This window comes from Podarcis tiliguerta, assembly GCF_965153285.1.
Source record: "Podarcis tiliguerta genome assembly, chromosome: 6".
NCBI lineage: Eukaryota > Metazoa > Chordata > Lepidosauria > Squamata > Lacertidae > Podarcis > Podarcis tiliguerta.
The window spans coordinates 41,528,346-41,551,048 of NC_139539.1; the positions used below are offsets into that span (position 1 = coordinate 41,528,346).

General features: G+C 44.9%; 1 protein-coding gene across 5 annotated transcripts in view; it reads right to left on the bottom strand.

Annotated features, from left to right (window-relative positions):
• The window catches only part of SOX13 (SRY-box transcription factor 13), a 59,913-nt gene extending 57,572 nt beyond the window's left edge, over positions 1–2,341 (bottom strand). For 4 of the 5 annotated variants that reach the window (XM_083445564.1, XM_083445560.1, XM_083445563.1 and 1 more), the window contains exon 1: positions 2,245–2,341. The gene's annotated coding sequence lies outside the window, so the exon portion shown is untranslated. Of the gene's footprint in view, positions 1–1,475; positions 1,624–2,244 lie in introns of all 5 variants that reach the window. The other variant, XM_083445558.1, reaches the window with a different exon arrangement.
• Between the last annotated feature and the right edge of the window lie 20,362 nt (positions 2,342–22,703).

Consider the following 22,703-nt stretch of genomic DNA (forward strand, 5'->3'; position numbering starts at 1 on the left):
TTTCACAAACAATTCACATGAGCTACAAGCAGGTGCAAATATGCCTAATAGTAACGCCCAATTGTCAAGGTTAGTGAGAGTTGAGGAGACCGCAGATTTCCTACCCCTACACTAGATCTGCACCAATTCTTATTGGATCAGATTATCAGTCCTCTAACTGCCTTCACAGAACCAGTCCTATGGATGTGATTTTCAAGGGAGAAAAAGGAGGGAAGATTAGGCCACGTTGAACCAAAGTTAAGTGCAGTGAACATTTAGGCTTAAATGTTCTTCACTCATTTTGAAGCTGATGCTAAATGCTGAGTGACTGTCTCCCTCTGCACTTGGAGCAGGGGCTGAAAGCAACTGGATTATCTTGGTTTCTGTGCCATGCACATGCAAAGGCCCTCTCCACCCTCCCCTTTAAATGCACCTCGGGCAGCCATCAGGTTTGCCAGATAGGTTACATAATGCACACACACACACACACACACCCGGTCACTGCACTCCCATTCCATATACTCAAATTAGAGACAAAATACTGTGAACATAATAGAAAAACAATAAGAATATGATTTGTTATTGTTGTTGTTGTTAAAGCATTGCCTACCCCAACACCACAGAAGTGTCCTATCATGCAGAATAACAGTGCTACACAAAGGGCAGTAAAAGATGAGATCCAGAAACAGGCTGTGCTATCTCCAAAATGTAGGAGGGGGGAGACTCTTATTTATAAGCAATCAACAATTATGAACATGTTACAAATCACCATTCCAACTCTACAATTCCACGATTCTATGATAAAGGAACTTGAGAGTGATCTACATAAAACAACACATTGTTCAAGAAAGCAAACAAAACAAACAACCAGGGAGGAAAATTCAGGTTAAGGTTATAGTCCTGCCAGCTCCTCTTTGTAAGTGAGAATTAACCTTTTAGCTGGATGGTGTCTGGCTGCTTATTTTATAACATGCTTGGTGACCTCTGCTGGTGCCTACAACTGTAAGAGCATCACCCTGCCTATCACCCATTGACTATGAAATCATTGTGTTACAGAACCCCACAGACTGGCTGGCGAGACAGTGCCCCTAGTCAGTTATAAATATGCTGTTTTGTTTTGGCCAGGAGATGCGAGGGGGAGAGAGAGAGATAGAAAGCAGGAAATGGGAAGAGGAGAAAGTAGCTCTGATTCTCCTTGAAACGATCCCCAAGTCCTGACCTATATGATTAAGTTAGCTCTACCTAAATGCATCTTATACTGTCCCTGTCCGCGAACAGAGAAAGCCACACTGAACAGAAAACCATGCGAGACGGTGCAGAAAACCTGATGGTCTGGTTTTATTTCGGGAGGGGGGAGAGAGGGTGCGCGGGCGCAAATGATACTTTAACCCCTTCCCTTCTGGGGCATATTAGGGAAGCAGGGGGCTCACTGCAAATATTATTTTGAAAGCACTTTTTTTCTGGGGACGGAGATCTTGAATTAATACGCGACTTACTCCAGAGTAGCCGCACAGTCGCTCCACTAAAATCCACAGAATTGCTCCCAAACGAGATGTCTTGACGACTGTAAGGAGAGATTCACCCGCCCCCTTTGCAGCGCCGTTTGGTTCTCATGGGGCATTCCTGGGTAAGTGCATTTATGGACTGGAAGAAAGTGATTCATTGATTCCCTGCGCTGGGGTTGTCCCGTCGATTTCAATACATGCGTACACAAACATACCCGCGCGCGCCGGGTGAGTAGCCAGCGCACAGAGCACCCTTTATAAGAGTTTGCAAACAGGGACTGAAACGAGCTTTAAAAGAAATAATATTTCTTTTTTAAAAAAAACAAAACAAAAAACACACCACATGCCCTCCCCCGCAAAAAATGAAAAGGCCAACCAGGATGCTCCCCTCCAAGATGAATGAAGTTCCCATTTCTGAGACGGAATGATTTTTTATTAATCGGTGGATTAACTACAATTCCGCGCAAGAAAGAACCCAAGCGGCGCGCGCCTTTGCGCTCCGCTCTCTCTCTCTCCAAACACCCCAACCAGCTACAAGTTCCCAGAGGCGCCCGCAAAACCTTCCAATCCATTTGAGGGGTAGGGGGAAATCTCCAGAGGCTTCCCTCGCCCACCAGCCTCGGATCGGAGAGAAATGTCATCCCCTCGGGGGTTGCAAGCGGCGTGGGGAGGGTGGGGTGAGGCGGCGGCGGCGGGGGGGGGGGGTGGCGAGCGAGCGAGCGCGGCTGGGCTTCCCCAAGACCCGGCCGGCGGCACTTACTAAGCTGCTTGGCGCTAGCGACTCCGCGCGGCTCTCCCCAGCAGCAGCGAGCGGTTCCTTGTGTCGGGCTCGGGCTGTTGTCTTGCAAACGCCGCGCCGCCCCGCCCCAGGGGCAGGCCGGACCCGTCCCTCGCTCCCTCCCTCTTCCCTCCCCGTTGTATACAAGAGGCGGCCGGGGCTGTCCGATCGCTCGCGGCGGGCGTCGCAGGCTCCGCGGGGAGGGGAGGGAGGGGAGGGGAAGTGGGCAGGACGCTCCTCCGGCCACCCATCCGTGCACTTTCCAATGAACATCCTCTCCGCCAGCCCCCGCCCGCCCGCCAGCCTCCCTCCTCGTGGGGAGGATAGGTCACGGATGCTGCTGCTTTCGCCCTCTTCCTCCTCTGTCCCAACCAGCCTTTCTTTGCTGCGCCGAGCCTTCCTGGGCTGGCGGTGCGCCAGTTGCGTTTCTCTCTCCTTGGCGCGAACTTTCACGCGGTTGCCCGGTTTTTATTTCTTTGTTCGTTCTTCAAATTATTTATTTATTCCGCTTCGTTCGTTCATTTATATACTTCAATTCAGTATGTGTATTACAAAATTGTAGAGTTGGAAACGACCCTGAGGATCATCAAGCTCAACCCCTTGCAAATGCAGGAATATGAAACTGTCCCATAGGAGGATCGAACCCGCAACCTTGGCATTATCAGCACGGCACTCTAACCAGCTGAGCTAGCCATGCAATTCCACTGCTTAGAAAGTTGCGGTCATCTTAATCTGTTTTAGTATTTTATGCCTCAGCAGGCGCTGTAACCCTCCAATGGTTGGACTTCACCCCCCCCCCAAGGCGTACGCACCCCTCCATTGTCTCCTGAGACAGAGAGATTATCAACAGCAATGTTTTAAAGAACAGTTGTGATTTTGTCTTGGTTTTGCTGTTATTATCTTTCTGCAAACTGCTATGAGGTGTCTGTTTTTTTACAATCAAGTGGTGTGCAAATGTTATTAAATAAAATAAACTATAAATGTACTGATACATTTTAGAAGACATCTGAAGGCAGCCCTGTTTAGGGAAGCTTTTAATGTTTGACAGGCTATTGTATTTTGGTATTTTGTTGGAAGCTGCCCAGAGTGGCTGGGGAAACCCAGCCAGATGGGCAGGGTATAAATAAATTATTATTATTACTTTTATTATTTTTATTACATAGTACAGAACATCCCTCCATCATGTAAATCAGACATCAGCGATAGGAGGGAAGGAAAAACAGAATTAGCATCAGCAAGCTCCAAGCCAGCTCAGCTTCAGATTAAACCTCCAAATCTCTAAAACAATTTATGGCAATATTATCTAACTCATTCTAATCTTTTTTGCAGCGAGTGCATAAAGAGCCACTTTATGTGTCACAAAGCTATTAGTGTCACTCAAAAGAAACAGAACTTTTTCTGCCAGTGTGTAACTGCTTCCATGTAAGGACAAAGGTTTTAGAAATGGATCTCTTGGATTCCCATATAATTTGATTGATTGATTGATTTCATAACATTTATATAGTGCTCAATCCAGCATGTAGTAGTTAAGTGTCAGACTAGGACCTAGGAGAGCAGAGTTGATTATTATTATTATTATTATTATTATTATTATTAAATTAATTAAATTTGTATACTGCCCTTCACCCACATATCTCAGGACAGTTCACAACATAAAAAAACCAATATAAAATCACAAGGTTTCAAATCCCCACTAAGCCATGAAGTATACTGGGTGACAGTGAGCCAGTCGCTGCCTGTCTCAGCCTAACCTCCCTCACAGGGTTGTTTTGCAGATGAAACGAAGATCAGGAGAACCTTAAGCTCCTTGGAGAAAAGGTGGGATACAAATTAAGTCAATAAATAATTGGAGGGGGTAACCCCTTCAAAATCATTTAATAAAAGAATAAAACTATTATAAGGAAAAAGAGTTGAAAAAACTATTTAAAACAAAAATTAGAAAAACAGATTAAAACACCAATGTTCTATATACATTGGTACCTCGGTTACATATGCTTCAGGTTACATACGCTTCAGGTTACAGACTCCACTAACCCAGAAATAATGCTTCAGGTTAAGAACACTTTGCTTCAGGATGAGAACAGAAATTGTGCTCCGGCGGCGAGGCAGCAGCAGGAGGCCCCATTAGCTAAAGTGGTGCTTCAGGTTAAGAACAGTTTCAGGTTAAGTACGGACCTCCGGAACGAATTAAGTACTTAACCCGAGGTACCACAGTATCTGGATAGGTTTGCCTGGACAGAAATGTTTGTAGCAGATGGTGAAAAGAGTACAGTGAAGGGATCTGCCTGATGTCAATAGACAAGAGTTTCAAAGTTTGGATGCTGCCACTCTAAAAGATAAGGATTTCTTACAAATGCAGAGGAGTATTAATATGTGTGGTTTTGAATTAGGGTCTAGAGAGTTTCTACCTTCTTGGACCAATTGGATAAAGCAAATCTGTTCATGTAAGAGACCCAGCAGGGGTGAAAGCGAGGATGCAAAATTTCAAATTATACTGAGTTCTTCCTCATTCTAAGCAGTGGGCCCCTTCCTTCTATCAAACTGGAGCGACAACACAAGTTAGGCCAGGATGTCCTCTTGTGCAACTTTTGTGGTTAGAGGGTCCTCAGTCTCTAAACACAGAGTTGGGGATCTTTTTGGCCTAACTGTAGGAGCTCACACACTTTTTATATTTTAAAATTAAGACAGCAATCCAAAGTATTGTTACTGGAAGCACCATTAAAATCAGCTGAAAGTAAATATAGTGAGAATTGTCATATAAATATCAATGTGACTATGGTTCTTGAAACCCCAATAATAAGTTGGAACTTCATATGATTTTCTGATTTTCCCAAGCGTTTAATTGTTAGGAGTTCAAGGGTGCCAGGTTTCCCTAAATTCCTGGATCCAGTAAGTGCTAGAATTTCATCAAGCCTCCTGAACCCCTGGATCCAGCAGGGCTCAAAATATAAGCCAGGCCTGATGAAGTAATTACCTGCGAGATGAGCCATTAAGAAAGCCAAGGAGAGGGGGCTCTGTGCTAGACTGGCTAGGGCCTCTCCTCCAGTTTAGAGTCAGAAGACAAAGCCAGAGTTTGAAGTGGAGTCGAGAGTTGGCTGCAATGTGACCTAAGGGAGAAAAGGTTGCAGGTCAGGAAAGGCAACAAACTGGAAAGAGGGTCAGAGCACAATGACTGATTTCCGTTTGGCTCCAAGGTTGTGACTATGGAAGAAACAAAACCATTTTAGGGTGCGAATGCTGTGGACCCCTCCATTGTAGGCTCAGTTGATTAGAGTGTGGTGCCAATAACATCAAGGTTGCAGGTTCGATTCAGCTGCATATTCCTGCTTTGCAAAGGATTGGACCAGGGTCCCTTCCAACTTTACAATTCTATGAATCTGTGATTCTATAGGTGCAAATAAGCCAGATATCATAAAGACGCCACATTCTCTGCTCTGCCTCATTCCCTAAAGGAAACATAAATCCTAGGTAAACCCCTGGAATCTCACACCACTCAGAGATTGCGGTGGCCTGCAACAATATGAATGTATTTGTTTATATTTCTGTTTCCCCCTCTTCCTTCAAAAGGAGCCCAGGACAGCAAGAACACCATTAAAAAATTAAAGCAGCTAAAAGGAATTCCAATCCAGATGTAGACTGTACAGAATTTGTAGTAGTATGTATTTTGACATGCGTAAATGTGACTCGGTGGGGCTTATATCTGAGTAAATAAAATGGAATGGAATGGTTTATGATTTTTAAAAAAGTGTGACTTTTCATTTTGTTCTCCCTTTTTATATCAGCTGAACACAAACTGCCCTTAACAAAAGAGAACATACCATGTAGAAATTAGAGCATTACAATACTGGGGGCAAGGATGGCTGCCTGACCTTAAGGCCATTACATAGGAACACTTTTAGCGAGAGACTGCAAAACTGGAATTCATGAACAAAATAGCTTTTCTTGGAATTGGGTGGAGTTATAAGAACGGTGTGTTACAAAAGGCAAGTGCCTCTTATTTGTTTAAAATTCATGCTCCAATGTTTAAGCAAACATTTCCATTGTATGCATGATTAGCTCTGCAGGTATCAGCTCCCTTTAGCACTCCTGTTCCTTTCAGTTCACACCTTGTCATCTTGATTTAGACCCCAGTACACTTCAGATCAGTGTAGAAAGTATGGATTCCTCAGTGCACCCTGCACTTGATGCAACAGGCTATTTGCCTGGGGAAACCTATGGGAAACAATAAGTCAGTTCTTTAAATGTGGCAAAAAATATTCTGGTTTTCTGCTACTATAGACCACAATAAATCCTAGAAAACATCTGTGGGAATTATTTCTTCATTTTCGCAAGCAATTTAGGGCACCACAGCCTTCCGACATGTGTATTTAGTTTAGACCCATACCCTATTTATTTTGTTTTGTCATGGTGCATTAAATGAATCTGGAGGTCCTCCAAGGAAATATAGATAGTAAACAGGTCTTTTTTAAAACAACAACAACAGGCATTTTGCTTTAAAACTCAGCAGAGATGCCAAGGCTAAAGCTGTTTAAGATGAACTGCTTCCTGACACTTGGCCGTGGCACTTTGGGAGCAGCGGATAGCAAATGAATGCTTTTTGCTAGCACAGATTTAACAGTTTCCTTTTTAAGGTGTCTCAAATGAGAAAGTCTACCAACATCTAATGCTAGCAAGTTTTGTGCAGTGTTCACACAGTGTTTTCATCAAAATACCAACCTGTAGTTTACTCTATTTAATCCAAAATTCCTTTTTTTCTGAAGAAAATCAAGTAACTTAAACAACTATATCATGTTGCCAATAACCCATTTGTGATATCCATTTAGAATATTAAGCCCCTGTCTGGAAGCACCCTTTATCACATTCGCTGAATGTGGGACAAGTCATTACTGTGTTGGTCCTTTTTCTGTTTGGGTGAAAGCGACATAAGAAATAAAAATCGTTACTCTCTTAGCTCCTCTTTTTCAATCTGGAAGGAGAGGACAATAGCCTTGACAGGCTAGTTATCCCAAAGAGTCCCATTCCCAAAGCAGTTTGATTTGCCATTAGGGTTTGCACCACAGAGATGTAGGCACAGAGCGATTTCCCCCCATCAGTGTCACGGTCATGCCATCTGAACGGCAGCTTTCAATTTGGTACTGAAATTTCAGGCCTGTGAATAACTGACATCTTTTCTTAGTGCTATATGTTAGACTGCATTGTTACAATTTTAAACTTGAAAATACAAGTCTGATCTACACAGGTACCTTTTTTTCTATACCGTGACTTGGGGAAGGGAATAACGAACAAGTGTGTATCTTCCTTAGCTTCTGAAAATGAAAATATCCTTAGAAGCTGGAAATGCCATTTCTTTAGTAAGATAGTTACAGTGAGATAGAATGGGACCCAATGTCTTTTTATCTAGGAGGCAAGATAAGGGCACATCCAGGGAACCGGATCATATCAGATTTGTTTCTGGAGTTTATAATTCCCTGCCTCAGATCACAAATTTGTTCAGCTCATAATACTCATATTACGAACCGAGTGCTGTTTGCCCCATAAGTTATTTTCTGGCTTGGAACATATAACAAGAAACTGCACATACACACTCAGAATTCAGACTGACCAGGATGTTTGTGATCATGTGAACATTTTCTAAATACAGCTTTTTACTCTCCACCAAACTTTAGATTGGTGTGAAACTACAGGAACAAGTGCTTCGTAGGTACATGTCGAGAAGTTATTTAACATTAACTTGTTACTCTTGAGGGAACTCATTGATGGTTGTGCAATATGTATCCAGAGCATCTGACCAAACAGAATTCTTGGGTGTGTACGTCCTCTGTTGTTTTAATCTCTTGTTTTAATTGTGCTGTTTTCACAATACTTTTTGGTTGCATGTTTTAAATATGGTATATTTTACAATGACATTTAAACAGTTTTTATAATTTGTAAACAACTTATAATCCTATTTTGGCACTGAACACTATATTCTGTCATAAAAATACTTTGGGTCAATCAGTTACCTTCATAGTTTCTTCCAAACGTTTTATAGGGATGATCTCTAAACCCCTTTTTCTTTTCTCGAGGTGCATTTGTAGTGGGGTGGGAATACAGTGGTACCTCGGGTTAAGTACTTAATTTGTTCCGGAGGTCCGTACTTAACCTGAAACTGTTCTTAACCTGAAGCACCACTTTAGCTAATGGGGCCCCCTGCTGCTGCTGCGCCGCCGGAGCACGATTTCTGTTCTCATCCTGAAGCAAAGTTCTTAACCTGAAGCACTATTTCTGGGTTAGCAGAGTCTGTAACCTGAAGCGTATGTAACCTGAAGCATATGTAACCCAAGGTACCACTGTAGTTGAATTTCCAGGCATCTCTCTGCCTCAACTGGTGTGGTAAGGAGGGTGCAGAGCAGGTGTGAAGCCAGACTACAGTTCACAGGGCAATACAATAAGGCACATGGCACCATCAGCATGTATACACCAACACTACAAGCCAAAAGAGCTTGTAAAGCAGATGAGGTTTTCCCAAGAATTCTTGGAGAACATTCATAATACTGAACCAATTCAGAATCTGGATGTGAGAGCTGTTCCTGTGCTTCTAAAGCAAGGGTAGGCAACCTAAGGCCCGTGGGCCAGATGTGGCCCAATTGCCTTCTCAATCCGGCCCATGGACGGTCCAGGAATCAGCGTGTTTTTACATGAATAGAATGTGTCCTTTTATTTAAAATGCATCTCTAGGCTATTCATGGGGCCTGCCTGGTGTTTTTACATGAGTAGAAGGTGTGCTTTTATTTAAATCTCTGGGTTATTTGTGGGGCATAGGAATTCGTTCATTTCCCCCCCTCCCAAAAAATATAGTCCGGCCCACCACAGGGTCTGAGGGACGGTGGACCGGCCCACACCTGAAAAAGGTTGCTGACCCCTGTTCTAGAGGGATGCTGGAACACTCTTTGTTAGAGGCACCCTAGGAACACACAGTGTCCTTTCCACCATCCTTACCCACGGGCAGGTAGCTCCAAAGAGTGCACAGCTCCCAAGTGTCTCAATCAGCTGTTCGCAGTGGAGGTGAACCAGTAGTGTGGGAGAAGCATGCATTCAAATGTGCATCTCACTGAAAGCAATGCAGTATGGGAGGATGACATCCACATTCAGATTTTCCTCTGGATATAGATGTCATTCATTCACCTGGGACATGTGGAGGGAGGAAAAGACAAGGATCAACCTTATGCATTTTTTTTCTCATTCATTCATTCATTGCATTCATATCCCACCTACTTCTCCAAGGAGCTCAAGATATCTTACATGGTTCTTCTCCCCTTCATCATTTAATTCCCACCACAACCTTGTGAGGTAGAATAGGCTGAAAGAGGCAGTCACAGGTGTAAGGTCTTCATGGCTTCTTGGCTGAGTGGGGATTTGAACCCTGGTCTCCTAGGTCCTAGTCCAACACTGTAACCACTACACCACACGGGTGTGTAGTAGACATGTACAAATGCGTCCAGATTTAGAAAAACTACATTTAGTGCTACAAGTGAGCTAATGTGAATCCAGCTTAAGACTCTCCTTTCAGACCTTCCTGTTCAATAGGGGAAGGTCAGGGATGAAGCCAGCAGTAACACTACGTTGGGAGCAAGGCTGGCACATGTGATCTCCACCTGCTCTTCCTCTTCCATCACCACATGTTGGATTTCATATAAAGGATAATAATTACATATCTATAGCTAACATTCACCTATTTGTATTCCTATGATCTGTTACAACAGGAAAGTCGATTTAAAGTAAACATGAGTAAGAACTTAGAGGAAGCTCTAAAATCAGTAAGCTTCCCAGAAGAGCTGTGAAATTATTATTTTTTGGTGTTTCCTCCTCAGGATGACTTATCAAGTCTTAGAGATGGGACTAGGGTAGAAGACACTTTAGATCTCCTTTATTTCTGCTTAGTAAAGGTAAAGGTACCCCTGACCAACAGGTCCAGTCGTGACCGACTCTGGGGTTGCGTGTTCATCTTGCTCAAGAGGCCGGGAGCCGGCACTTGTCCGAAGACAGCTTCCGGGTCATGTGGCCAGCGTGACAAAGCTGCAGCTGGCGAGCCAGCACCAGCACACCACACGGAAACGCTGCTTACCTTCCCGCTGGAGAGCGGTCCCTATTTATCTACTTGCACTTTGGGGTGCTTTCGAACTGCTAGGTTGGCAGGAGCTGGGACCGAACGACGGGAGCTCACCCCGTCGCGCGGGGATTCGAACCGCCGAGCTTTCGATCAGCAAGTCCTAGGCACTGTGGTTTAACCCACACCGCCACCCGCGGTCCCATTTATTTCTGCTTAAAAGTAGCTAAAATTGAGTTTATACTGTTCCATTTGAAATACTTTTATATAATTTTATGTGTTTTTATAATTGTAGAGTCTATTGTAACCTGGGATTGTATGGCGAAGAGCTGGTAAAAACTCTTAAAGATAAATAAATAGCAATTGCCAACAAGATCAAAGACTGTCAGTGTGCTATAGTGTGCAGACTGCTGGACTTTGGAGACTCGGTTTAAGTCTCCTTGCTCACCCATGAAACAAAGGAAGCCTTTTAACACCAGATCAGATAATTTGTTCATTTAGCCCAATAATTTCCTGGGGAGTAGGCTAACAAGAAATAATCTTCTGGCATCTTAAAGACAACTGTATAGTGTCATATAATCTTTGTGTAAGATGCATCTGGTGGACTTATGCCATAATGTCTCTAAAGGTCCACAAGGCTCATTGGTGTTTAGGTCCAGTATGGCTACTCTGACTGGCGGCACCTCTGTAGGGTCTGTGGGAGGGGTCTTTGCCCTCCCCTGCCTGGCCAGTTAACTAGAGATGCCAGAAACTGAATGCAAGACCTTCTGCATGTAATGCATGTGGCCTGTGGCCTCTATCCCACATATGAGGTTCAAATGGGAAGAGGGGACGGAAATGGCATGTAAATTCCCATGAACTGCTTGGAATTAAGATTAGACTTAACATCTGTTAATGTATTTGTCTTGGGAGACATCACTTTTGGCAATTGTTTTTTCAAATTTCCAATGAAGTTTGTAAAAGAAAAAAAAAGAGATGCAATGCAATAGATTAATCTGTTCTAGCACTACTGTCCCCCATCCACTTGTTCAGACCTGTTTCTCTTTCTTTGACATAGCTGTGTGCGTGCCTGCGTGCATGAACACACAAACACAAACAACACTTTCTTTTTCAAATCGGAAGCCCATCCTTCTGACGAGAAAATCCAGCCCAAAGAAGGAAAAATTGAAACCAATGTACTGGTTTTTAAAATAGGCATCCGCAGGAAATAATGTCGGCATTTTGAGGCAATGGGCCTCAGATGCACTGCTGCCCAGCGCAGCTCTGATCAATGCTCTTCTTACTCTCGGGGGAGCTGCCCCAATGAGAGTGCAAGTGTGGGAGATTGCCTGAGAGATGCCAGCGCAAGGGGCAGGGCTTCCCTGTGGGAGACAAGCCCCAGGAGGTCAAAGGGGGCTGATTGCTTTGTTATGAGATGGCCCATCAAAGCCCTTTATCTCAAGGGTCTTCCTTCCCTAAGCATTCCTTGGACCTTTTTATTTTTAACCCTTTTGTGGGAGACAAGACTGTTAATTACTCCACCATGCTACAGGCTTTAAAACACAAATAGCCTCCATTGATTTATCCTGGTTGCATGTGATAAAAGGGAGAGAGCTAGAGTAAGCAGAATGGGGCGGGGGGGGGGGAGAGGCACCCACCCACCTAGGAACAACTGGACAATTAAAAAGGGGGCCTAAGGGGAGAACAAAAACAATTAACAATCCCAGAGGAGGGAAGAGAAAAGGCTTTGTTCTGGTCGCTATAGCAACAGCTGGGGCCAAGAGAGAAGGGAGGTGGGAGCATCACCATTGAACACTTTCACTTTCCTTTCAGCCATTCCAATCCTTTCTCCTATCCTCCAGTATTGACAGTGATGGTGGCAGCTTGCATGTCCTGGAGGCAGAGATACTACAGCAGCAGCAGCAGCAGCAGCAGCAGCAGGAGATACAATATCCAGACCTCATAGATACACTCATAAACTCAAGGGCTTTTCACAGATTTGCAAGAAAGGGTAGTGTAGGGTTTGCTGGGAAACAAAATACCAGGGCATTTCTTGTGTGAATATATTATCACTCATTCCGTGATACTCTATCCTGCCCATCTTCCAAAGAACTCAGGGTAGAGCTCATGGTTCTCACCCCCCCCCCATTTTATCCAAACAACAACATTGCAAGGCTGACCCAAGGTCCTTGGACTTCTTAAAGCAGCTGGCCTATATTTCTATATCTATATTCTATCTACTCTACATGGAGTTTCTGGGCTATAAATTGAGTGCACAAGGCCTTCTGCTACTTAAATACAGCAATACAAAAGCCATTGATTGAGCCACAGAGGAATATAAGAAAAACGGATCTGAAAATCAATTGTTAAGTATCTTAAACTCCCTAAACAATGGGAGATTCCTGCCACATCTTTTAAATGTCTTAAGACCACTGCACTGTTTCCTCAAGAAGACACTTCCCAAAGAAGAGTATTTGAATAGCCTAAGACTCCTTTGAAATCTGGAAAGCTATGCTCCATCTCTACGATCCCTCAAAGCCTCTTATTATTTGTTAATCCTCTCCTCATGGTATTTAAATGGAATATTATCACATGCCCATGTCACACAAATTAGAAAGGGCCATCTGTTTTGCATGTAATTCATTGGCAGTGGTTAAAAGACTGCAGTACTCCCACCTGGATAAGGAAAGGCTAGTCATCATGTATGGAGCAAATAAATCCCACTAATATGATTTATGGGTGAATGTTTGCCACTTTTAACAGATCATAAATACTTGACAGCATTATTCAGTGAACTGAAAAATGTGGCACCACAAGCTTCAGCCAGATGCCTGTGATAGACACTTTTCATTGCAACTTCTCAGTATTCTTTGTTGTTCAAGTCTGAACAGGCTCTTGCAAATATAGATGGCCTGAGATAATACAGATGGACTCAGATCATATCTGAGCAATCTGGAGATCTGCGTGCAGCACGAGAAGCTGTTCTTTTATTCCATCAGGCTCAGATCTGCCCCTATTAGAGCAGCAGAATCAGGACTTGAACTCATTGTTATCATAGGTACATAAACTGCTGTCGAATGGTTGGCCTCCACGTTTTAGCCAAATTTTAAAGCTATGATTAAAGTGTTGTACCAATTTCTTGTATGGATTTTAAATTTGATTCTGTCTTGGTCGTAAGCCTCCCTAATAACATGATTCTGGAGAGGCATGCACATATTTTAAAACAAATGCTAAATTGTAGTAGCAGGCTGGTGGTGGGTGCACACTCCCAAGTGGAAAATACAAAAGGTGGGGGGAGGAGGAGCCTGTTGCCATGCTTGCAATATCTGAATGACCTGTTTGCAATACAGTGGTACCTTGGGTTAAGAACTTAATTCATTCTGGAGGTCCGATCTTAACCTGAAACTGTTCTTAACCTGAGGTACCATTTTAGCTAATGGAGCCTCCCACTGCCGCCACGCGATTTTTGTTCTCATCCTGAAGCAAAGTTCCCAAGGTACTATTTCTGGGTTAGCAGAGTCTGTAACCTGAAACGTCTGTAACCTGAAGCGTCTGTAACCTGAGGTACCACTGTACAGTAAGCCTGCAACCTACACTTATTTTCTTGCACAATTGCTACCTTACGGAAAAACACGGGGGAAATCAAAATTCATGGTAGAAATAAGTCCGAAGGAGGTGTGAGAGAGGGAAACAACAGTTGGCCATCCTATCAGCCATTGCAGTCACCTTGGGAGAGTGTTCTGGCAGTGTCAGATTGTCGGAGAGTTCGAACCAGAGTCGGAGAGTCTTGCTCCTATAGCAAGAGCATGGAGACAAAGCGGAGGTGGTCTGAGAGAGCAAGAGGGGGTGATGTGAGCGAGCAGAGATGGTCTGAGAGTGAGAGTAAGTGCTGGGCCTTCCTGGCTTTCCGTGTTTTTGTGTTAGCACGTGATTCCCAGGAACCAAACCCTCCCGTAAATTGTGGGCTTACTGTATTAGGTCTCTGTCTTCCAGAAGCCCTCCCAAGCCATACACTGGCATTCTCACTGGTCTCCGAACGTGAGCATATTTTCTTTAGTCAAACCAGTCATGCCAGCCAGCGTATCAAAAGAAATCTAGTTTAGTCAGGAAGTAGAAGGCTGGGAATGGAGAAAGACAATGCATAATGTAAGATAAAGACAAAATGCCAGATCCCCCTTTTCTCTTCCAAAGAGCTGGGAGTGTCTGTTTTGTCTGTGCCTTTTGTCCCTGTAAGACTTGGAAGCATCACAATACAACATCTCTACTTTATGCTGGGCTGGCTACAGTATTCCAGCAACGCAGTCTCAGGTTACATACAACTGAGTCCTGGGAATGAATCGGACAATGATCTGTTCTTTTTATGGTTGATTGGAGGGAACAAACAGTGGAGAACATGCCAGCTTTTTTCTTTTCTTTTTTTACTTCCTGTGAGGAAACAAACCATTGTTTAGCAGTGGGCATGGGCTTTGCTCCTTGCCAGCCTGTGTGGGAACCCATCGCCTCAACGGCTATATTTGCTCCTTAGGCCAGCGGGTACATGACTCCTCTCTGTTCCTTTTCTAGTGCCCAATCCTGAGCAGGCAAGCAAGGTAACTAGTAAGAGGGAGGGACACAAATTGTGGCTTCCATGGTTTTTCCTCGGATGCCTCTGCTAAAGATGGTGTATGTTAGCAGAGCGGAACACATGAAAGAAGACCGAGATCATTTTCCTCTCAAGAAAATTGGTGTGTTATTACTTTTATCTTTCCATTTTCACTTTTAAAGGAGCAGATAATCAAATGAGCCAGGTGCAATTTTAAATCAACAACCAATAGATATGAAGTAACCTGACGTGGGAACATAGGAAGCTGCCTTTTATTAAGCCAGACCATCAGGGCATTTAGCTCAGTATTGTCTCATGGAATAATAAGAATTTAGAGTTGGAAGGGACCACTAGGGTCATCTAGTCCAACATCCTGCAAAACAGGAATCTTTTGTCCAACTTGGGGCTCAAACCCGCAACCCTGAGATTAAGAGTCTTGGGGTCTTCCGACTGAACCATCCCAGGGTTTCATACAGGACTCTTCCCTAGCCCTACCTGCAGGTGCTGGAGATTGAATCCAAGACCTTCTGCATGAAAACGTGGGTGGAGAGAGGTAAGACACCCACATTCTGAAATAGACATAAAGGTTCTGATCTTTCAAGTCCCCAGCCCATTGTAAATCTAGAATGCCACTCACCTGTGATGTTAGGCCTACCCCTGAATCTCCACCACAAATATCCCCTCCCCTGAGTTGTTTCAGCAAAGTGCCGAGAACTCGGAGGGAAAGGGATCTTTCACCATGCCAGCCACCATGACCCTCTCCCATACGGCCCAAGGTTTCTCTGATGAAAATAGGCATGTCCTTCCAATGGGGGATTTTTTCAGCCAGAACTTGCCAGTTCCAGCACCTCTCAGGTGGGCTCCGTTGCCATTCTCAGAGAAAAAGGGAGGCGTTCATGGCGAGTTCCGGCACCTCTTTTTCTGGAAAAATAGCACTACCTTCCAATATTTATCCAATGAAAATAGGGACATCCTAAGGAAAAGTGGGACATTCTGGGATCAAGTCAGAAGCTGGGACAGCTTTTGTAAATCCAGGGCTGTCCCCAGAAAATAGGGACACTTGGAGAGACTGCTCTCCTCCTGAATCCTCTGGTTTGTGCAGAGGAGGGAAGGAGTCAAGCAGAAACTGCAACCCCCAAGCCCAGAGAAAGTATATCTCAAAAATTAAGAATAAATAAATGCTGGGAACAAATGCTTTTTGTGCCCTTGAAAATAGCATGCTGGGCTAAATTGGCCTTTGGTTTTTTCCAGCAGGGCAATCAATTCATATGACCATGGGGGCTTTGCCACACAGACCCGATAGAGATGTAGACCACATAATGGCTAAGCAATGAGAAGTACATGGATGTTAATGCTAACCTCATCTCAAATCACAGTTTGGAAACCTGCTTCTAAATCAGGGTTGCAAATTGTGATTTGGTTCTGTTGTTAGTGAAAGCACCTGTGCAGGTGTAACATTAACCATACCTTGCTCTGACTGGGGGAGGGGAGAATGCCCCGCCCAAGAAAGAAAGAAGACAGCGGAACATTGAACCGCAGTCCTCTTCTGAGGTCCTGCGAAATGCAGAGAGACATCTGAGGAGAAGCCACAAGACTTTGGAAAAGAAAAGAAAAGAAGTTGTATAGTGGTTAGAGCGCTGGATATGGGATGCGAAGATCCAGGTTCAAATTACCACTTTGTCATGAAGCTCCCTGGGTGATTTGGGGCCAGTCACTCAGACTTGCCTACCTCACAGGATTGTTGTGAGGACAAAAATAGGGTGAAGCATGTATGCCGCCTTGAGGGCCTTGGAGGAAAAACAAGATATAAACAGGGGCGCCTTACCCATAGAGGCTAGTGGTGTGGGGCGCCAGGGCACCAGGTTCTGGAGGGTGCCAGGGAAGAGGCGGAGGCTGGATGCAGCACCTCCCGGCATCAGCTCATCCGCATCCGCCATGCAACGCCGAAGCAGCGCCATGCCTGGAGCCTCCACCTGCTGCGGCCACCACAGCGCGGAGTGGCTAGCTGAGCCTGGAGGCGCCGAGTCTAGCCTCTGCCTCTTCCCCACTGGAGGAGCTGCCCTCCAGCTGCTGCCTGCCTCCTCCAGCTCCACCGGCAGCGCCGTCCTCCCTAAAAAAACCTCTGGGAAACAGGGGGTGGGCACCGGAGGGAGCTTTGCACCACGGCGCCGGATATGCTTAAGACGGCCCTGGATAGAAACATAACAAATAAGGACACAGAGAAAGAATATGGGTGGGGAGTCAGTGGTGACAACCAATCCTTCAAGGTTGGATTGCCGCAATGCACTCTGTGTGGGGCTTCCTTTGAGTGTCATCTGGAAGCTGCAGCATAGTGCCTGCATGAGAGTATTTTGCACCTGAGGCAAATTCTGAGTCACTGTCCCGTCTCAAGCCATGATCATTTGTTTTGTTTATTTGAGAACAATGCAGCTCTGCCTCTAATTAGCTGGGGGAATGGACAGAATCTGAGGAAAGTCAGAAGAGAAGGAGAAACCATTTCTGGGGAGGTGGTGGTGGTTTGAAATCGAAAGTCTCTATCCCGAGCTGTTCAGATATCTGCACTGGTTGACAATTTGTTACCGGGCCAAGTTCAAAGTACTACTATGTGTATATTGAGAGCCACAGTGGTGCAATGGTTGGAGTGTTGGGCAAGGACCTGGAAGACTAGGGTTAAAATATGTATATATGCACTTGTGAATTTTGGCTTAATAAAGGTTTAACAGCCGGACATATTTATAGTAGAACTTGTCTCTGCATCCCCGATGTTGAACTTGTCATCCAAATATGGTAGAAGAGGCACCTGGGACTTTCTGAAATCAGAGTGGAGTGGCTTCTTAGGAAGACGAAAACTGATATTGCTGTCCTCTGTACCAATTACTATTCGTAGCAAGAATCCTTCTGATCCCCCTTCCCCCATGAACATCCACGATTACCAACTTCAGGGAGAAAAGAAGTAATCGCAAGGAAGAACCTTAAGAAAGGACACAAAATCATTCTCCCAAACAAGAGAAACAAGAATTTAAAAGACAAGCAGGCCCAGGAACATGTCATTTGGAACCAAGTGGACAATGCAGTCAGAAAAATAAAACCCCGGGCAAAAGCAGCATTGAAGGAGAAACAATTGCAGGCTTTGGAGAAAAAAAATATACAGGAACTAAAAGCATAGTGATGAAGAGACCAACAAAGCATCAAAGAGAGGAATAGCTAAAAGGCTCAACAAAGACTAAGCTGGAACAAAAGACCAGAAGAGACAGAGACAGAGAAAGAGAACAAAGAATGGAGAACAAAGGCACTACTTGGAAAACAAAGAGATGGGGCAGGCTCCACCTACTAACCCCCTCCAGGGATGATGAGTCGGTTTTAAAGAAGAGGACCAAAGATGTTTAGGTGGTAAGCATGAATTGCTTTATTCGCTTCCTCTTGTTGTGTGGAAGAGGTTTGTGGTACCTAAAAGTGGGCAAGCACATGTGTGCTGATGTGAGAAGTGGCTGTAGCACAAAGATGCACAAACATAGCAACTGAACATGCCCGATACATGGCCGCACTGACTGCGGTACCTGGGACAAGTTTCAGCTTGAGGTCCTTAATGAGGTTTAAGAATAGGTCTGTTAGTTCAGGACAACAATGGACATCCCAAATAGCATAGCCCATCCTAGAGTGGCATAGACTTGAACTGGGAGGGAGGGTGGATGCCCACACATCAGTCAGGGAGATGAATGGTCCTTCTTGTGGTTGGTGGGTTAGGACAGTGGCAGACCTTGGAGTCTCAAATTTCAGCAGGGCCCTGTGCGATGCCAAAATTCAGTGCCCCTCCCTGCCTCTCTCCTTCCATTCTACATCCCCCCCCCCCGAGGCTCCACGCCCAGTGCATCCCTCAGACATGCAAAATCTCTGCACCTCACGCATGAGACATAACACTACACCTTCTGTGTAGTTCTGGTAGAAGGGAAATGGTACCCTTATTCTTGCGTCTTTCTGCCTCCTGGTAAAGAGAAGTGCCCCTAAGCTTCCATGGTGACTGGAAACTCCGCTGGCCCTTTTCTCCTCCCATGTTAAAAACATCGCCAGGCAATGTGTTTCTCTGCATCTCACTGGCCAGGAAATATTAGCCGAGTGGTGGGAAAAAGAAAATAAAAGGCACGGAGGGCAGACATGCAGACCCACCTTGCAAGGGTGTCGCACACAGAGGTATTCTCTATTCTCTACTTTCACCAGAGCTAACTAATGTGATGCATGTACATTAGACCATGTGCAGCCCTCCCTGGCCCGTTAGGAAGTGAGGCTTTGTTTTGTCTCCCAGAGGAAGTGAGATTGGTAGGGCCTCTTCCATGGTAGGGCTCAGACTCTTGGACTTTCTACGCAGACACATCCGCCTGTCCATTTCCACTGACAAGTGATTTTTTTAAAAAAAAATTAAAAAGTGATTTTTTTAAAAAATTAAAAGATACACTGAACTTTTTCCCAGCTTCTAAAAAATGATGACACAGCTGCATGACTTCATATCTTTCATTCTATAACTTCCCACAGTACATGTCTTCTAGGATTCTTTTAAAAAGTGGTTGCACATTGCTATGAATAAACTTCATTAACTGGAAAAAGCATAAATGTGTAAATAAACAACTGAAAACAGAATAGCTGAACAACCTGGATTGAGAAGTTTTGTGTTTGGGATGATGTCAAGTGATATGAAAGCTTTGTCTGTGGTGTTTTATCTGTGATGGCTCATTCACACATGGAAGTCAACCTCAATTAACTATTGTTGAGTGACAAGCATGTATGCGTGATGCAGTGGGTAGGGGAAGACTAATATCACCACCTTATCCTTTCTGAGAATCAAAGGTGCCAGCTCCCTGAGGCCCTGGGTGCCCGGGCACCCATAAAATTCCCTATGAAGTGGCTGCATGGCGCCCACGGCCCCAGGCACATATCCAAAAGGGACTTGCATAGGACTGCATGCTTCCTCCATAAGTTCCCCTTAAGCAAGTGTGCATTCAGCTGGCAGTACTTTGCAGGGTCCAAAGCCACTCAGGTATCTGCCCATGACCCCCACTATCTGCTTTCATTAGCTTTTCATAGATAATTTTGAAGTGAAATGGTCCATACTATACAGTGCACTATCATCAGTTTGTAAACTCAATGGGTAGCTATCACAGTTTTTTATTTCCTGTACAGTGCTTAGTATACGACTGGCCCCAATAACTGCTCAGGAAAGTTTAAAGTAATAATCCATTATAAAGGGTAAAGGGACCCCTGACCATTAGGTCCAGTCACAGACGACTCTGGGGTTACGGCGCTCATCTCGCTTTACTGGCCGAGGGAGCCAGCGTACAGCTTCTGGGTCATGTGGCCAGCATGACTAAGCCGCTTCTGGCGAACCAGAGCAGTGCATGGAAACACCGTTTAGCTTCCCGCTGGAGCGGTACCTATTTATCTACTTGCACTGCGTGCTTTCGAACTGCTAGGTTGGCAGGAGCTGGGTCTGAGCAACAGGAGCTCACCCCGTTTCAGGGATTTGAACTGCCGACCTTCCGATCGGCATGCCCTAGGCTCTGTGGTTTAACCCACAGTGCCACCCTAATAATCCATTATGGTAATAGACAATTAATGATTAATATGTGATTTATTTGCAGGCAAAATCCATGCACTTGTCCCCACATTGAGCTCATTTTAGCCATCGCTGTTAGAAGCTGAGGAAACAACCAGTTCTAACAACAGGATGCATCTTCTCGATAAGACAATCAAGATCAAACAAGAGCCATGTCAACTTGAGCACTTAAACCCATCTCCACAAACTGGGCTGCCTTAACAGATCAACACTGATATGGGGCGTCACAGCAGTCTCTGTTAACAGTTTTAATTCTCCACACTCACACAGTACAATGTACAATGTACAAACTGCTTGATATAGTTCCTGGCCAACCTTCAAGTTCAGAAGGGCGAGAATGCTCAGTGCATTTGTCAATAAGGGGTTTTTGCACTCATAGCATATGATATAGAAAAGACCATTATTCCAGGCCTTGTTGAACTGGCTGAAAGGACGATCAAAGGATGGAGGTCTGTCAACTTACCAGTTAACGAAGGAAGATATAACTGTGACCTTTTATGGCAACAGGCCCACACTGAGTAAACCAGGCTGCATCTTCTAGAGAAAACCTAGAAACAACTTGCCATATTGATGACACTAACAGAGAGTCAACTTGCACTGGCCCTGTCATGGGTTCTAATACGTGCAGCTAGTAGCTTCTGCTATCTCCACCTAATACTGTACCCTGTCAGACTTTGTATTTCATCTCCAGGATGTTTCAAATGATAATGAAAACCTTGCAAAACAGGTAGCAACTCGACCACACTTTCTGTTAAAGCTAGCAGTTGTTGTTTGGATAAAGAGTTTCACAACTCCTTCCACCACATCATTTTTATCAGGGTGTTTATTTATCTTTCAGAAATATTTTTTTAAAGAAAATTCTGGTTGTGCTCATATCTGTCAGTTCAACAATCTTTGTTAACCAATACCTCTTTTCAGCTTTGTTTTCTTTCTGATTTGGCACATACTTTTATTTCATAGATTCTCTCCCCCCCCCTCCAAGGATGTCTCCGTGGTGACCCACCTTCTTGTTTTCTTTTGCATAACCCTGAAATTATGGTAGCGTTTGAAGGAGCTATTCCTGCCTTCTTAGTGTAATCCTAGGTGTGCTTTAGCTTTGTTTAAAGATAAAGGGACCCGTGACCATTAGGTCCAGTCATGGCCGACTCTGGGATTACGGCGCTCATCTCGCTTTCTTGGCAGAGCATCCGGGTCATGTGGCCAGCATGACTAGGCCGCTTCTGGCAAACCAGAGCAGCACACGGAAATGCCGTTTACCTTCCCGTCGGAGTGGTACCTATTTATCTACTTGCACTTTGACGTGCTTTTGAACTGCTAGGTTGGCAGGAGCAGGGACCGAGCAACGGGAGCTCACCCCGTCGTGGGGATTTGAACCACCAACCTTCTGGTTGGCCACCCCTAGGCTCTGTGGTTTAACCCACAGCGCCACCTGCGTCCCTTGTCTTAGCTTTGCTTACTCAAAAGTAAATTCCTTTGTGTTCGTTGGTGCCTACTCCTTACTACATATTTAAGATGGCAGCCTTTGGCCTTTGCACGAACAGTGTATGGTGTCATCCCTGAGCTGGAGTCAGCTGACCCCTGGAACAGGACACGGGCTGGATCTAGACACATCAAAAAAGCATTTCAGTTTAAAGCGTTGTAAATTTAAACAGAGGGGACGCGGGTGGCGCTGTGGGTAAAAGCCTCAGCGCCTAGGGCTTGCCGATCGAAAGGTCGGCGGTTCGAATCCCCGCGACGGGGTGCGCTCCCGTTGTTCGGTCCCAGCGCCTGCCAACCTAGCAGTTCGAAAACACTCCCGGGTGCAAGTAGATAAATAGGGACCGCTTACCAGCGGGAAGGTAAACAGCGTTTCCGTGTGCGGCTCTGGCTCGCCAGAGCAGCGATGTCATGCTGGCCACGTGACCCGGAAATGTCTTCGGACAGCGCTGGCCCCCGGCCTCTTGAGTGAGATGGGCGCACAACCCTAGAGTCTGTCAAGACTGGCCCGTACGGGCAGGGGTACCTTTACCTTTTACCTAAATTTAAACAGGGGAAACAGGTAGAGAAAAGCAGGACTCCACGTCACCATCTGGTGGCACATACAACACACATAAATTGCTTTTTCCTTTACCAGTCTAGCTGAGTCCTGGCAGTAGTGTGCTGGAAGTTGAGAGGTAACATATAAACTAGTTACAGATTAAAACCAGAGA